The sequence below is a fragment of the Pezoporus wallicus genome, unplaced genomic scaffold (genome assembly GCF_028554395.1).
Source record: "Pezoporus wallicus isolate ANWC-B61680 ecotype Strahan unplaced genomic scaffold, APGP_CSIRO_Pwel_v1 contig_3568, whole genome shotgun sequence".
NCBI classification, from domain to species: Eukaryota; Metazoa; Chordata; class Aves; order Psittaciformes; family Psittacidae; genus Pezoporus; species Pezoporus wallicus.
Genome location: NW_026637826.1, coordinates 1083796 through 1101043, shown reverse-complemented (window position 1 = coordinate 1101043; position 17248 = coordinate 1083796). Strand labels below are relative to the sequence as shown.

Here is a 17248-nt window from a genome sequence, read left to right as displayed (position 1 = left end):
AATACTGCCAATCCCATTTCACACGGAGTGTTTTGACCCCAGAGGTAAGTGGTTTGCAGCAGATCCTGCTGTGAATTAAAGTCAGAACCAGACCCCTGGACTCAGTCTGCTGTTACACAGCTGCCCTTCCTTGACAGCAACATGAGTCAGAAAGCGCCTGTGCATATAGTTCCTAAAATAACCAGTAATCATCAAAATTCACAGCCCTTTTACTCAGTCACTTCTCTTGAAAGAGTCTTGTTAGGCCAAATTCCTTTATTTCCCTCCATTATACAAGTTCTCCTCCACTGACGAGAACGGATTTGTTTGGGTGGAACAAAGAAGAACCATTGTAGTGCTCAGTGGGGCATTTTATCGGTGTAAGGACTTGGCCAGTTATTTAGTTACAGGCATGTTGATGTTTTGTTAACCATAAAGGAAAGCAAAGCTTTTTCATTAGATCTGATCAACACAACAAGCTACTTTAAAAGAGAGGTGAGAAGAGAACTGATTTCAAGCTGGAAATGCAGCATGGGATCCTTTGGATATCTCTTCATAAGCCATTTTATGGAGCAGAAGCAGTGCAGCTATGATAATTCCACTGGGACTCGTAGCTGAGATGCTGTGTTTGGCCCAGGCAGACCATAACCTTCCAACATTAACAGAGCTTTCTGTTCTTTGTAACACCCCAGCAAATGCAAATACAGTTCTGGTAATTTCATCTTTTTTTCCTGCTGCCACTGGCTAACAGTACAAAATGAAGGGGTTTGCTGATGTATGAAAAGCACAGCCATGTGACCAAACTGACCAGCTATAAATTTATGAAAGCAGTAAACCTGGATGGTTTTTAAACGGGTTTTTTAAAGGTACATGGGAACTTTCTCGATTTATGGACGAAAACCAAATCAAGCGTGTCAGTTGTACCACAGTGGGCTGAAAGCAGAAAGCATTTGGCATCAGCCAAGCCTGTCTTGGGCTGTTCCTTTACCCTGTACAAGCTGTTGAATCATGAAGTTGCTGCTTTGGTCTTTGTCATCCTGCCCAGGGCTTGACCTCTTGCTTTAATCTGGGAGCTGTTTAGGGAGCTTTCTAGCCAGCATTTGCAAAACATGGCAGAGGGACTCTGCCTTCTCTGTGGCATTTTGCCGCTCTGAGTAAATTGCTCCTGCTCCAGCCCTTCACCTGTGCTACCACTTCGCTCTGACTATCCCATTCATCATCCATTCGCTTGACTTGCTGTATCATGACTCTGCTGCTGTGGTTACACTGGAGATTTACAGTGCAGTACTGACATGGAAGGTATCAAGAAACCCAAGGAGCAACCCCTGAAGAAACTGTGATATCCTAGTTCAGCCTCAGCAACAGCACTGCCTCAGGGAGCTCAACTTATTGACAGGTCCTTGATTTCTGTTTCCATAGTGATCACTAGATGGCCTTTCATAACCTTTGCTTTTGACTTATTAATAAAATACTAATTATTGGGGGAGGGGGGGGTGTTGTGTGTGGTCTAGTCTTCATCTACTCTACTTTTAGGAAAAGTGTCAGAGAAAATGCTGAAGGAATGATCATCTGTGCTGTTTACTGTCAAAAACATACTTTGTTACTTTGATTTCTCTCTTTGAACAGCTGTTCTGGGCCAGGGACAACAGACATGCTTTTAATCTATTGTTTCCTGCAGCTGGTCAGCCAGGGTGCAGAGCCAGTTGGTGTGTGTGGCTACCACACAGCCTTCACATGCCAGGGTTTGTCATGATGGGAACTGAACTCCAGGAATGGCTCATCCGCCCCCTGATAATAGGTAGAAACAGCAGGGAGAGCTTTGCCCCACACTTCCACACAAGGAAGGGGGGACATAGCACCACTGGCAGACTCTATTCCTCAGTGGTGAACCCCAAGCTTGTGAGTGCAGCATGAAGGAGAAAGGCAGCTTGTGCCAATGGCTTCTACCCAACGCATTCACCTGTATTCCCACCAGACCAGGTTCCACTGTATCCTAGTCAAACTTTCAGACATCCATCTCCGTGTTTTCTCCTCTGCTGCTCTTCACATGTGAGAGTCCTTCCTATAAGCATCCAGAGAGACATGTCATTATCCTCCTTTGTTCCCTGCCTCACAACTCTCATTCATCTCCTGCAAGGTGATGCGATGGTGACACATTTGCCTGCTTTGCTGACAAATGTTTTATCCCACCACTGTATGTCATTGTCCAGCTTCTGTCTTTCCTCTTTAGACTAGAGGGTTTTTGGGGATGGGGTAGTGTCTTGCTTGGTAGAGGGCAGAGGGGTGTATAGTTAATGCTCCTATATACTGTATATATTAAAGTATGCCACACTAAATGCTTTTAGCACAGTCCATCTGCTGGCCTGGGCCATGTGAGTAATAAATGCTATGAGTCGCCTTACAGAACAAGCAGAAGACCTAATATTTGAGTAATGCAAAGTGCATGTGGATCAGCCCAGGGAGCATGGGCAGTGCTAGCAGGGAAGGGGTTAATCCAGCCTTTTTTTTCCCCCTGCAGTCCCTGCCGGGTGGATGAAAATGAATCACATTTCATTCTGCTCTCAGTCAGCCGAGATTGCTCTATAATTTTGTTTTTAGTCATTCGTGACTGAGACCTTCTCTGGCAAATTTAGTCACCGAATGTTTTTGCTGTTTAGCCCCAGTCGTTTGAAATCTCGGGGGAAAGTGGGTTTTGTATTGCGACAGCTGAGAGATGAGCGAGGGGAAAGCTGATGGATGTTGATAGTGCGGGCTTGATGATATTCAGTATCGTTTCCACATCCCATATAGCTGGGCAGTGATACTCAATTCATTTATTCATGATCATATACAAAGGATTTTAGTCTTCAACATCATAATAGCTTGTGACCTTAAAGGGACACAGTCAAGTACTTTTTAGGCTAGAATTTAACCTACTGTAGAAACTGCTATCCTCTGAAAGTGGTACATAATAATACCTGCAAGCATTGTCATTCATCCTGCCATCTCTAGATACTACACATGCATTAAAAGTGAATTTCACAACTGTTGGAAGAGGTGGAAGTGTCATTTTTCCTTTCAACAGAACAAGAAACTGAGGCACACAGAAGTTAAACCACTTGCTGCATACAGAATCAAGGCTTGAGGTCTTCTCTTCCTGTCATGCATAGGCAAGCAATGTCTTGCACATACTAAACACTTCATTTGTGTCATTAATCCAGCCTTAGCTCTTGAAGGCAAGTTTTGGAAAGAAAAAAACCTGACTTTTCTGCAATGCAGAAGCTCCCTTTGTTTGCTGTGCTTTAGGAGCACTTAGCAAAGAACTATTTCCGTTATTTCCAGGGTTTTCTCAATGGAATTGACAGTGCTTCTGATGCGCAAACAGGAAACCAAATAAAACCGAGACGTGAAAGTGTTCCTGCTCCATTCAGAGAAAGATGGATGGGAAGACACTCAACTGGGATGAGCCTGGAAGGCGGAGGGGAAGGCAGAGGCCTATCCACCTACCCATGAGCTTATGTGCAGGACACAATGGCAATCAGTCTGATGAGAGACATTTTGTTCCCCATTTTCCAAGAGGAAGTTACGAGCACCGTAGAGTCATGCAGCCTCTCTAAATGGAACCCAGTTCACTTGTCATGATCAGGAAAGAAGCTGGGTTGCAAAGGACTGTGGCATAGATGAGGCACCCAGTCATGTTAGTGTGGTGAGACCCTATGGTTTCTGTGGAATGATGCTGACTGTTGACAATAGGGGCTGATGGAGAAGGCATTTCCATGAAGTTAATGGCTGGCTGGTGGAGGTTAGGGCCTGAGGCCATTATTACCATTGTAAGTTCTGGAAATACAAAAATGCAGAGAGAAAAAATAAAGAAAATTGCCTTTTTATATATCAGAGAGTTTAAAGTTGAGCTGCCTGTTGCCATGGCTACAATATTCCGTTTGCAGTCTTTAGTTATTTAAGACCAAGGGCTGAATCTTGCTGAATCGGTGAACTCAATGGAAACATGTCACCCAGCCTCAGTGGGGGACAACTGAAACCATGGGAGCATAGTAGGAAAGGAGAACCCATTCCCATCCCATTAGAGACCACATTCCCCATGTTCAGGGAGGCTTTCTGGGGTGCAGGAGTGGTGCCTCTGCGAGGAGGTGGGAATGGATGCAGGCAGTTCCGTACCAGTTCACAGGCCAGGATGCTTCACACCGGTTCTCCCTTCTTCATAGTACAGCATGGGCATCTTTGGAATGGAAATTATTTGGAGTAGGGCTCATAACCTGTGTTAATGAACTACTAGCAACTACATAAATACATGGACTATATTAACGATTTTTAAAGATCAATATTTCTTAAAGGAAACCTAAGTTTTCACAGGCAGTTAGGCACATCTCCAGTGTTCACCTTACTCCCAGAATGGACTTTTCATGGTTCACCTAGCAATGGCATTGCTTGTGTTTATGTTGGAGAACTGAAGCTTCCCTAGTTTGGCCGTTCAGATTCCTGTTAAACTGGATTAGAAACTCTTAAAGATCCCCATCTACTAGGCTTCATCTGTGAAGTCAAATGAGAACATGGTGGAGCACCAAGACAATGCAGCCAGCTGTATTTTTTTCCCCCATCTTTGGACCTTTTCCAGCAGATTTGCAGGGGAGATGCTACCAACATCTCATGTTGCCAAGCATTGTCTTACAAAACCTGACATGTGCTTTGATGCCGTTCTTCTGGTTCTCCAAAGAAAAAAACAGAAGGATTTTGCAATCTTTAGAGAATGAAACAAGAATGTACAAAATCAAGTTTTCCAGGTCAGAGACAGCACAGTGTGCATGTCCCCTGTAGCATGCTACCCCAGCTTCACAAGTTAGCTGCCTTTCTGTATGGCCAACAAGTGTGTTACAGGTTTAGGTGAAATCCTGAGAAGCACAAATGCCTTGTAGTTGCAGAACTGACTACCACAGCAGCATCCGAGGTGCAAATGTTTGGATAGAGTTCTCTGAGTTGCGTCTGTCTCCTAAAGTGTATCTGTCTGTCTGTGTAAACACATTAGCTAACAAATGAACACAGTAGCTTAGTATTTACTACAATGCTGCCATGCCCCAAAGCTGCATTGCAATGCCAGGATTTGTCTGTGGATCCCTGTTCCAGGAATTCATCTTGCAGGCTGATCCTAAGGATACTCAAACAGTTCTCTACATCTGTAGGTTGGCTGTTCCCCTGCCTTTCTCATCTGTTATATGCATTACTTATTGCCTCAAGAATAATGTTGGTCATATGTCTCCTTCTAGACATCTGGCTCATATGTGCTCTGGTCACTGGCTTTTCCTCCTCACCAGATGGGAGGTAGAGCACTCCGCACGTCAGCTTCAGAGCTTCTGCTACCCCCAAGCGAGACTAGATAAGGGTGCCCCATATGGAGACAGAGGCAGGAGAGTTTTATCAGGGAGGAACATGAACCAAATGAAAGCTTTGGGATTTCACTTCAAAAGGAAGATGCCATTAGCAGTCCCCTTTGTGTCTGGTTGCATGGGTGGGCAGGCATTTTATTCATGTCCTGAGCAAGCCTGCATGTGGTCAGTAAACAGCACAAGGAGACTACAGCAGGATGAAATTAAAGGATTCAGGAGGGAAAAGGCAGATTTCCAGGGAAGTTAAATACACCCGAATGACCAAGGAGAGGTCTTGTCTCCTTAGGGAGAGCTATGCTAGTGTCACCAAAACCTCTGGAAGATGGGGAGGGAGCATTCTCTCCAAGAACTAGCCGCATCCTATTCCCAACCAGCATCATTCCATGCTCCACCCCCACAGCTCCTCTCCCAGCTACAGAGCCCTTACACATTGCTGGTCTCTTTCCACAGTGGAAACCGCGCTGATAACATGACATAGGACCCAGGTTTCCAGGTTAGAGCTGAAAGGGAGGTGGAGGTTACAAGCAGAGCACTCCATGCCTGGGCAATAAAGAAGGTTTGCTCACACTTCTTTCCTCCTTCCATGGGGATGCTTTCCCAGAGTGGGTTCCCCAGTGTTTCTGTTAACATTTCCTGTTTTCCAATGATGCAGGATCCATTGGAAGAAATAAGCATGCCAGGAAGTAGGGAAGGGACGATTTCCTCATTCATTAAATCAAAACAACTTGTATTGGGAAAGACTGAATTTTTACTGAAGATGGAGGATGCAATTGAACTTCCTTTGATAGACGAGTTACTTTTTATTGACTGCTGCTGCCATTGTGTGTGAATCTGAAGACTTCCAAACTGCTGGGTAACATTGGTTAGACTCCCATACAGTAGTGAGAAAGGCTGTCAAAATTGCCTGGGAGAGGTCTTTTTCTTGTGTCAGCCTCTCCTAGCAGCCTTCTACCAGGGAAGGTAAGTTTCAGTGCAGATCACTCTGCTGTGGGGACCGATGTTTGCTGGAGGCTCAGTTGTTTTGTGGGCCAGATGCAGGGCACAGCTATCCAATTGTTTGTGACTCTGCATTTGGTATAGCAAAGTCACCCCCAGACTCACCACTGGGGAGGCTGAGGCCTTGAATATTGGCCCACATGGTTTCCTGTCTCTAGTGCATGACTTAATACACTGCCTTAGTACATCATATGGGAATTGTATGCAGTTTACATGTTGACAGGTAATTTCTTTTCTCCCTGTGTCCCAATCCTGAATTTCCTTTTCCTCTCTCTCACCCTCCTTCTCTCCTTCCTTCTCTCTTCCTGAGCTGTCAGTACTGATGAACACAAAAACATCTCTATCTAACCCATCACGGCATCTTCTGCATCTGAACTCCTTGCTAATGGCTTATGGGAACCTTCCATTGATTGGGTTGATAGTGAATAAGATTGCCTCATAACTGTATTTCACTTTGATTTTAACTCTCTGGGGAGGAGTTATTAACCCTTGCATTGTTCCAGGCCTGGTGTGGCTACCATTGCCTTCTGTAGCTGCTGCCCAGTTTGGAGCTGGGGAGGCTGGGTGAGAATTAGTAAAATCCCTAAAGAAAGTACGTGGGATTTCTGTGAAGACAGTGAAAATGATCTGAATAGAAGAAATACCATGAATGGAAGTGCATACACTGTAAATATTACTGAGGGAGGGTGAGAGTGTGGATTACTGAGTTGCTGTCTTCAATATTAAGAACTCAGCCCCTTTTCCATCACACTCCTATTCTTCACCTGTGTCAAAGGAAATGGAGACCATTTTCTTCTTATGACTTTGCTATTATCTAGGTTTTGACAGAGTATTAGAGAAATGCAGAATGTTGCCTGGCTCTGCTGCCACCCGTTGGAATGACGCTTCTCCCTGTGCATGGTTTATGCAGCATTTCTGTGGATATAGATCTTGCTCTGAACTCCTTTCAAGATCTTTGGGAAGTGCACAGTGAGGACTTCCTTCCTTGTCTGTGCTGCCCGTGGCCATTGTGACAGTGGATGAATATGGACTTAATCTGGTCACCAAAACAAACTACCAAAGAGAGTCCAACTGGCAAAATAGCCTGCAGTATGTTTAAGAGGTTTGGATAGTTTAGTTTTTCACCAGGAGCTATAGCGATAGGACAAGGGGTAGTGGGTTCAAACTGAAACAGGAGAAGTTCAGATTAGGTATAAGGAAGAAGTTCTTTACTGTGAGGGTGCTGAGGCACTGGCACAGGGTGCCCAAAGAACTTGTGAATGCTCCATCCCTGGCAGTGTTCAAGGCCAGGTTGGACAGAGGAGTTGCCAAGGTGGGCAACAAGGTCCAGTGTGAGGAGTCCCTGCCCATGGCAGGGGACTGGAACTGGATGATCTTAAGGTCCCTTCCAACCCAAACCATTTTATGGTTCTATGATTACATGATTCTATATCTTGGAGATCCCTTTCCTCTATCTAACTTCATTACTACTTTCATTTCTGATCATTCACCTTGTCACAATGTTCGATGAGAACAGTGATATAATTTCTTAGAGGAAAAGTATGTGCTTTTATCCTAAAGGTTCAAGTGTGCTTTTACAAGCTCTGTGGCAATAACCATCACTCCCTGGCTGTGGAACAGCTATTGGAAAGCACTGGGAAATGTGTGTGGAAGTACAAAGAAAGGAAGAGCACAGTGTACCTCTGGGACTGTTGTATAGACAATATGAAGGATGGATATTTCATGGGGGTGATGAGTAATTCTCAAATATTAAGTTGATGAGGGCAAACAGGATAAATGCCTCATCATGGCACAAAGGGCTTTAGTGGTGACAATAATTAAGGATATCAGCATTTGGATTCCTTTTTAAGCATTGCTAGAAGCACAGCTCCCTTTAATTCTGTTGAGGTCGGTTCAGCACCAACTCTGAGAGAAGAATTCTCCCTCAGAATCATCAACACTGTTTTCGGAGGCTGTCTGCCTCTTCTTTATGGACCAGCAAGGCCTGTTAGTAATTAGGTGATGAGATTTGACAAGATCACAACACAGATGGATATGGCTGCAGGTTTCTGCCTCAGTTTTCAATTATTATTTATCTGAGCAAACCAGCTCCTCTGCTACATTGTAGTGGTTCACAGGATAATTTTTCAAATGAGCATTTTAGCTAATGTCCCATAATGGCCCAGATATGCAGACTGAACCTCCTAAAAGATTTAGATGTTTATGGTATTTACCTGTAACAGCTCCAGCTCTTGGACTGATGCCGCAGTAATGCCTCTTCCCAGGCTGGTTTCAGGGCAGGCGATGACAACCATCGCAACAGTCATTCTTCTGCCTCAGGAATGGGTTCCCTCAGCTGATACAGATGCTCTGCCTGTCTGCTCTTAGTTTGCTGGAGATGGAGATATCAGTAGAAGCCCTAAAGAATACACCATTACAGCCCTGATTTGGGCTATACTGCTCATGGTTTTCTCCTGCATGTCATTTACACTCCCCTTATTCATTGCTGGCAGTGGTGGGGGTATGAATCACGTTACTGCAGCTGGCAATTTTAGAAATACTGCTGGAAATGATGCTAAATATAGAGAAAGGTGAGGAAAAGGCCTTCCTCTTATCAGGCATCAGTGTAGGTTCTTGGCATCTCATAGGTACAGGTTGTATTCATTCCTGATTTAAGGCTCTGGAGGACCTTTGATGAAGCCATGTCTATCTGTCATAGAGCAGAAGTTGCCAGGAGCCAGAGGTATGTTAAATCAAAAGAGAGGTCTCCCAGGGCCAGGCAGCACATTGGCAGCTTGTCAGGTAGGGCTCTGCTGAAGAGCATTGCCACTGAAGGTTTCGTTTGAGACCTGCTCCATGTTACTTACAGGGGATCTTGAGGCTAACTAGGAAGGAAGACACCTTTGCATTTGTATCCACTGAGGGATAAAATACACAAGCCGCAGTGGGTGGAGGAGGAGAAGTAGAGGCAATGTAGACCTCTAGGCAGGATGCAAGAGTATAAATTTCCCCAGCAGGAAGAAGTAAAAACGCTATTAAAGGCCAAATGAATAAAACTATCATGTAGCTCATGCCTGACATCTTGGCTGGGAGGCCTTTGGTTGCCATGCAAAAGATGCTCATGCAAAGATGCTTTTGGACATCAGCAGTTGTAACTCGTGACCATAGCGACCCTTTCCCTCTCAAATGGTGGAGAGCAAGATTGAGCTCTGCCAGCACTACTGCTGACAGAAAACCAGCACTCTCTGATTTGCTAAGGTGTTCTCCTTCAGAGTGAAGACTTTCCTGCCTGGTTAGAGCACCGAAACGGCTTCCTGAGCAGCCGGCGCGCACCAGCGCCAGCAGGATCGTGCAGTCAGTGTGACTGAACTGACTGGGCGTGAGAGTGAGAATAAACTTCCAAGTGTCCCTGCAGTGCCAATGTAATGCAGCTTTACTGGTGTGAAACCACAGCCCACTCTCGCTGGCAATGGGGGACGGATTAAAACATTTCCATGTTTACAGGCTTTGGTTACCTCTAGGGAATAAGAAGTCACGCTGGAGCAAGCCTCTGCAAGTGTTTCTTCATCTGTCTATGAGTGAGAGTAGTCAGAGAGTTATCGTTTGCCCACTGCTTGTATTTTTGCCTAGATTTTTTGGTTTGATTTTACAGATTTCCTCCTAAGACCCCAGGTATGTTCCTTTTTCCCAAGTACAACCAAGAGTCAGCATTTTCCTAAAAAAGTGGTCATTCCCAAAATGGTCTTCTGCCCCAGAGATGTCAGTGGAATTATTTAAACCAGTTCCATTTATACTGGCAGAAAAAAAACTAACAAGATGCCAATACATGTCTCCATGCAAACGACATCTTGCAGCTCTGTGATAACCAGGACTTGGAACATTCTTGTATATGGCAAGGGAAAAGAAATGGGGGGGGGTGCTTGTCTTGGGTGGGTGACAAAAAGGAGAGCCCACACAGAAAAGACCTCGCAAGCCAGAGCAGAAGAGAGCTTTCATCTTCTTCCAAATAGCAAAGAGTTTGCATATCAACTGTAGAACAGAGGTCCATTTTTCATGCCAATACCAAATGATTCCTGCATGCCAGTGCAGAAGGAAATTTACAGGTCAATACAAGAGAACTTTTCTGTGAATCACACTACAAAAAAAAAAGATGCTCATACTGACCTAAAAGCAAGGCTTTTTTGCTCAAATTATCCCGGATGAGAGCTTGCCTACAAATGGAAAAGAACATGCCTAAAACATCCCTTGTAGCTGCTCTAGGAGAAAAAGAATGACAGATCCAGGCTTTTCAAACCCAGAGCAATTAACAAGGTAAAAGAAAAAGTCCTCTGAGAATTAAAAATTAAAACCAACAAGACAACAGTGTAAAAAATGAAAGAAATGAATAAAAACAATTAGCAGAGCTGAAAAAACAGGGATGGGAATGATATAAATTGAACCTATTATAAGGCACTAATGACATTCAAAAACCTAATTTTTACATTGTCAAACCATTTTGATTAAGTGTTAAACACTGCTCTTATGAACTTGGCATATATTGTGCAAGAGCAGTAATTTCTTCCTTTATCTTTTCTGCTTCCTCTGAAAAGGTGCTCGTGTGTGAAAGAGGCAACAAGTACTCCTGAGTTATCGGTTCTCTTCTCCCTTCCTTTGTACGTGCCGGGAAGCCTCAGCCCTGCCTGATTCTGGCTGTTTTCATGTGGGCCGGGAGTGGAACCTGAGCAGGGTTGGGGGGCGCTGAGGACAGAGGGGTGAGGAATCATGAAGGTGCTGATGTGAAATACAGACCTTCTATGACCAGGATTTTTTTCTCCTTTTTTCCCTTTTTTTAACCCCTCTTTTTGTTTTTTTTTTTCCCCCAAAACTGAATAACCAAAATAATTGAAAGAAAGCAAATTGACTTTTTATTGCTTTCTAAGTGCTTAACATGAATTTTCATCTAGTAAAATTATTGTTATTTTTATCTTTAGCTGCATCATTCCTGTTTCTCCTTAAAGAATATATTTCTCCAGTTCAGGGTGCCAGCTGCAAGGAGCCGCGCAGAGAATGACAATGGCCTATGCAAATACAATGCATCAGCTATAAAGCCTCTTCCAGAGCTGAAGCAGAGCTGCTGGGTACAGAATGCAGCCGGCAGGCAAGGCCTGACCCTGGGATGTGCCTCCATTTGCTGCAACTGGGAGGTGAGAATGCTCCACAGCTTGGATGAGGTGTTACAGTACCACATAGCAGGGAGTAACCAGCAAGGGAAGAGGGTGCTGGGTCTACTTACACATCAGGAAGGCTCAGGGAAGCCATATAGAATCATAAAATCATAGAAAAGTTAGGGTTGGAAAGTACCTTAAGATCATCTAGTTCCAGCCCCCCTGCCATTGGCAAAGAGGTCTCACTCTATTCTGGCCTTGAGCACTGCCAGGGACTGAGCATTTACCACTGTTCCAGTGCCTCACCACCCTTACAGTACAGAACTTCTTCCTTGTATCTAACCTGAACTTCCCCTGTTTAAGTTTGAGCTCATTACCTCTTGTCCTGTCAGTACAGTCCCTGATGAACAGTTCCTCTCCAGCATCCCTGTAGGCCCCCTTCAGGTATTGGAAGGCGACTAAGAGGTCCCAGGGTCATAGAATGGTTAGGGTTGGAAAGGACCTTAAAACCATCTTGATCATCACCATAATCTTGGATTTCTACGAGTCACTTCACTACCCCAGGCTCCCCTCGCAGCAGCCCTCAGGGAGCTGAATGTCTGTATAATTGCCAGTTGCCTTCTGTCAGAGCATGGGATTGTATTTTCTGTCCAGAAACTCACCGATCAGCATTCAGCAAGTAACAGTCTACCCTGGCAGACCTGTGCAAGGGCTTGCTTCTCCAGAATTGGTCAGAAAGGTGAGAACAGGGGGAAATTTCCATTGGGAAATTAGGAATTTTCACTAATATAAAAATTATAAAAAAGAATTATTTTACTTAAAAACTGAGAAAGGGCCAGGAAAGCACTTTGTAGGTAGGAATAAGTATATGGGAATTTGGCTGTTACTGAGTCCTGCACTCCTCAGCTCTGTCCACAATATAGGAACAGACTTGCAAATGATAGATCTGGGCTAGGTGACAGACCAGAACCCTAATCCAAGATGATGGTCCATGTGCAGCAGTAGGTAACAACCAGCTTCTCCCCTGCACTTGTCTCTCATCGAGTCACAGTAGCTAGAACAGGGACATGTAGATATCGTGACCACAGGCAATGATTGTATGAAAGGTGATAACACAGAAACTAAATTGGGCTCAAGAGGGTGGCACGTCTGGAAATTATGGTGCAGAGAGAATCTTTCTGCTTTGGCAGGGCACAAAGTCTTTTTAGAGAGACATTGCATCCCTCAGGATAAAAGATCTGATCACATCTCAGTTGGTGCCAGCCTGACACAGAAGAAAAATTATACATTACAAAATGCTAAAAGACAGCTAAAGGGAACGAGTCAGAAGAGAGGATAGAGAAACAAAAATAAATCAGAATCACTGTAGAGAAAAGAGACTGAAGGTAGATTGAAAATACAGAAGAACTTTTGGAAGATAAAGGTTTTATAAAGAAACAAATACTGAAGAAAAAAGGGAGGGGAGGAATAAAAAGCCAGGATATAAAGCCAGGCAGAGTGGTCAGTGTCCTTTATATCAATTTTTAGTGCTCCTTTTCAGCTGCCAAAGGAATAGTTCATAAACCACAGCATTTATTATAGGGGTGGTGTTACACACTGCAAACCTATTTTGTGAACATTACCACCGGGGGATCACATGTTGAACTGGGCTCCATTGCAGCTGACAGGCTCAATAAATTCAGAAAGATCAAGAGGAATACAGGTGACAGAATGTATTTGGAATGTGCGTGTTCTTCTCTCTTTTTGTTCCACAAAGAAGGGAATGTGAATCCCCCATGCTACCAGCCACCACACTTTTAGTATAAGCCTTGTAAAATCTGATGTTAAAGCCTAAGCTCTCAGATCAGGCAATTATGTGAGTCTCTGCTTTCATTTTTTAAAGTCTCAGTTTCTGACCTGCCTACCGGTGGAGAAAGACTTGGAAGCACAAACATGCACAGACTATTGACTTCTGGGTTTTTTTTTAATGACCTGATGTCTGGATTTGGAGTTTTTAATTTCCAGGACACAGACAGCATGGCTTTCCTGCAGCCAGCACCAAGGCAGATGTGAAGTTCTTACCATATTCCTCCAGATTAGAGATCTGGTATCTCCATGAACTGCCTTTGAAAACCTGTAGGTCTTGATGTGAGTTGGACAGCCTTGAGCAACCTTTAATTTGTAGCAAGCGCCTCATAGAAGTGAGCTAATACATCTTATGTCTACAAAGCTTAGTCAGCTTTTATTACATGGAGATACATTCCTCATTTATTATTTGTCACATTTATCTGCTCCTTTTATTTAATGTGGCAGATTTCTGTGAGAGAGCATCCATTAAATCCCATCAAAACTGGATATAGCTCCATGGTGCTGAGAAAATCAGTGATGTTAAGGGTTCTGGACTGAATAAGCCAGACTGGGGTTCTATTCAAGAATTCGTTTCATGATGTAAGTGAAAGAAGGAGCAGTAATTCAGTAAGTCAGAAAGAGAGAATGTGAGTAGCTGGATCATACATTGCATGAAAAAGAGTAGCAAGATAGTTCAAACCCCTTTCTGGTATGTTTCAAGGTGCTGGAGTGACTCTGGATGACAGTGTAGACACAGTGAAATGTATGGTTTGAAAAAAGAGAACTCAAATCAGAAAGAGCTGATTGCTTCAAACAAGGCCACTAAAGCACGGCTAGGACTCCTCAGCTATCCTCTTGGCAGGTTCCAGGTAGCCCTGGTGTCTCATGACAAAGAACAGTGGAAGTGAGGATTCACTGGGAGTTAGGAGGACTTAATCTCCCCTTTCTAGTTATCTCCCCTTTCTAGTTACCTCCAGCCTTCCTGCAGGAACTTGCTTCTTCATTCTCCAGCACTATACTATGGCTTGTCTCCAGCTGTGCACTAGGAATATAAATCATGCCAGTGCTGCAGCAGGGCAAAAGAGATGGAAGTATCTAGCTTGATAGGCTCCTCCAGGTCCTCTCCACTCCAGCCCTAGGAGAACCTTCCCAATGCAGCCACAGCTGCTGAAGCCATCGTGCTGCTCCCTTCAGGTCTGTACTAGGGACAGGACTGTGACAAAAAGGCTCTGTGCCAGCATGACCACTATGCAATCTGGCCTTTATGGAGCATGCAACATCTAATCCATGCATTGTTTCTGTTTGGGGAGAAAGAGGGAAGAGCTGAGGTTGCAGCTGCTTCTGCCAGTGTGCCCTTTCCCACTTACAGTACTGTGGAAAACCTATGAGGACAGACAAGCAGAGGCTGAAAGGTTGAGCTGTTGACAGCCTCACCCCTTGGCAAGAAGCAGATTTCAGAGAGTTGTTCAGGTCTGTGTCATCCACATGAAGACAGTTTGTTTCGCAGGATCTGGTAGCCAAAGAATCTGTATTGAGGAGGGGTGTAGAGCTGGCCATACAAGCTGATAGAAGTCCAGATACCCAGATTTAGCAGACAGGAGGAATGTGTGTATATGGCAACATCTGCCTGTGTGCATGTGCTTGCAGGCCAGAGAACAAGCCAGCTGACCAGATGTTCCATCTTCTACCACCCTCCTAGTTCTTGTTAGCTTAATTTTTTTCTGCTTTCTTCCCTGTCCACCCTCCTAGTTGTGTGATTGCCTCCTGCCTAGCTGTAGTGCAGCCTGTAATTCCATTCTGTGCTTTGGCAATGGAGATCACTGGCTTGAGGGTAGAGAGGGTGACTGCTGGCTGATAAACTCATCCTCAGTCCCTCTGTGGCAGGTACCTGTGGGCCCTGACAGTGCCAGTTATTGACACTCTGCTTCAAAGTGCAGTGTGGACTGCACAGATTCCACTGTGTAGGACAAACTGGTGTCAGACATTCTCATACTCAGCAACTTCATTTTCTTTCCTGGCAAGAGCCAAATCAAAGGTGGTAAAAAAAAGTATTTCTAATGCGCTGGTCGTGAGGGGAGAAGCAGGCAGGCCTGGGGTTTCCCAGCTGGTTACCTATTGCCTGGTCTTCCCTAATGTTGGATTTAATGGTCTTGGCTCGTCTGCCTCAGCAGAAACTGGAACATTAACTCTTCATAGGTTTATTCTTCAAAATCAGTCACAGGACAGTTGACGGGAGCAGGAGAAAGGCAGTGTTGTCTGCCTAATAAGAAGGAGGCAGCAAGGAGTCTGGCTTTATTAGCATTTCTGCTGCTGACTCATTGCACGGTTTGGTATGGTTTTGTCTTTTGCTTCTTCACAGCACTCTTGTAAATATGGTGGGTGTATGTAAATAGCCTTGATATGCTTGGACGGAAGCCATGAAGAAAGGAGTTTTTAAGAGCATAGCATGATACTACAGAGCCTTAGCCAAAAGCCTGGAAAGACATGGCTTCCCTGGCCTATCACTAGGAGATATTTTCACTTGTCTTTTGTCACAGCAGTTTCAAACCCTGACATTCAGATGTCCCTCCTGTGCCTGGCTCCTGCTGTGCTGTAAAAGGGATGTGAGAAGCACACCCTTAGGATGGGGCAGCGTCCTGCAGAGCTGGCAGCAGTGCAGTTGGAGGCAGGGAGAGAGGCATTTGCACTGTTCCCAAGGAGATGGCAGTGCAAAGACCTACTGCTAGAGGCCACTGCTGGGAGTCTGACAGGATGAAGGTCGTGCAAGGAAAGGTCCCTTTGTGTTGCTGACTCTCAAATGTCCTCTGGGTCCCCGAGCTATTAGTGTTCTCCCTGTCTCAAAGTCGGGTTACAGTTGTGAAGTTCATTTTTCTTTTCAATATGTAATTACCTTTCTAGTGCCCCTGTTGCAGTCCAAAAAGGAAACAATGAAAATCCCGGGGTTGCTTTAAAGAAGAGGAAAATGAGAATCATGTGACTTCTAAAAAGAAAAGGCTCTCAGATTTTTGGTACCTTACTCATGACTCTTGAAGGGCCGAGACTAGCATTACTAAGTGGGTTAGTACCACCAATATCTCAGATGATTATTAAAGATAGAACCTGAAACCTAATTAGGAGTTGCTGTTTTTTCTCTGGTGTTCCACTCAGGTGGTCTGAGTGATACCAAGCTGTTTAATTTCCTTCTCTCCTTCTTGTCAGTTCCAGTGGCTGTTTTTCATATTAGTAACAGAAAGCTCCTGGGATCATGACACATTTCAGGGAGGGAAGTCCTCTTAATATGCGCTGATTCTCCATCTTAGGTTACATAAAGTGAATAGGAAATTACAAATGCACTTTTTGCTGATGGTCGCAAATGTATAAAGCTTACCTTTTTGCAGGTGTGTAAACACTTACAGGGGACTCATTGTGCTTGAGATCCAGGTAGCCAGTCAGGGCCATTCTCTACAGTTGTTGTATTCATTAATCTCACTCTTTCCAGTCTCTTTGTAATCTATCTTGCTTCTGCCTTCCCTTAGACATCTCTCTCTTTCCTATGTCTTCCCTACAATGTTGTCTTTTTCATGCTGCCTATACTAGCCATGCCCTTTTCCCCCTGAATGCCTCCTGCCTGCTGCTGTGGCTTCACACCGCATTGTGCGTAGCCCTTTCTGCCTGCTGTGTTTCCATCTTTGCTCTTCTCTACTCCTTTTCTCCTCTATCTCTCAATTTTTCTCTTTGCCTTTGTCTCCTGCTGCCTCATTCTTCTGTCTCCCAAGGGCTGCATTCCCAAGAGAAGCTAAGTTGAATTGATCTGCCATTTAATTACCTGATGTGTTCATTGCCTCTGCCTGCTGTTTGCAAATAGGACTGCCTGGAAGTCCCTGGGGGAGGCGAGGTTGTGTGGCAATGGGGAGGCGGGTAGATGGGCTGGCAGCAGCTCAGCCAGAAAGCAGCTTCCTCGGAAAC

General features: G+C 44.6%; 1 protein-coding gene across 1 annotated transcript in view; it reads left to right on the top strand.

The window, feature by feature from the left end:
* LOC130598362 (high mobility group protein HMGI-C-like) overlaps positions 1 to 17248 on the top strand; it is a 130974-nt gene that overhangs the window by 49485 nt on the left and 64241 nt on the right. Inside the window, exon 2 of the mRNA XM_057407713.1 lies at positions 11303 to 11515. The gene's annotated coding sequence lies outside the window, so the exon portion shown is untranslated. The remainder of the gene's footprint in view (positions 1 to 11302; positions 11516 to 17248) is intronic.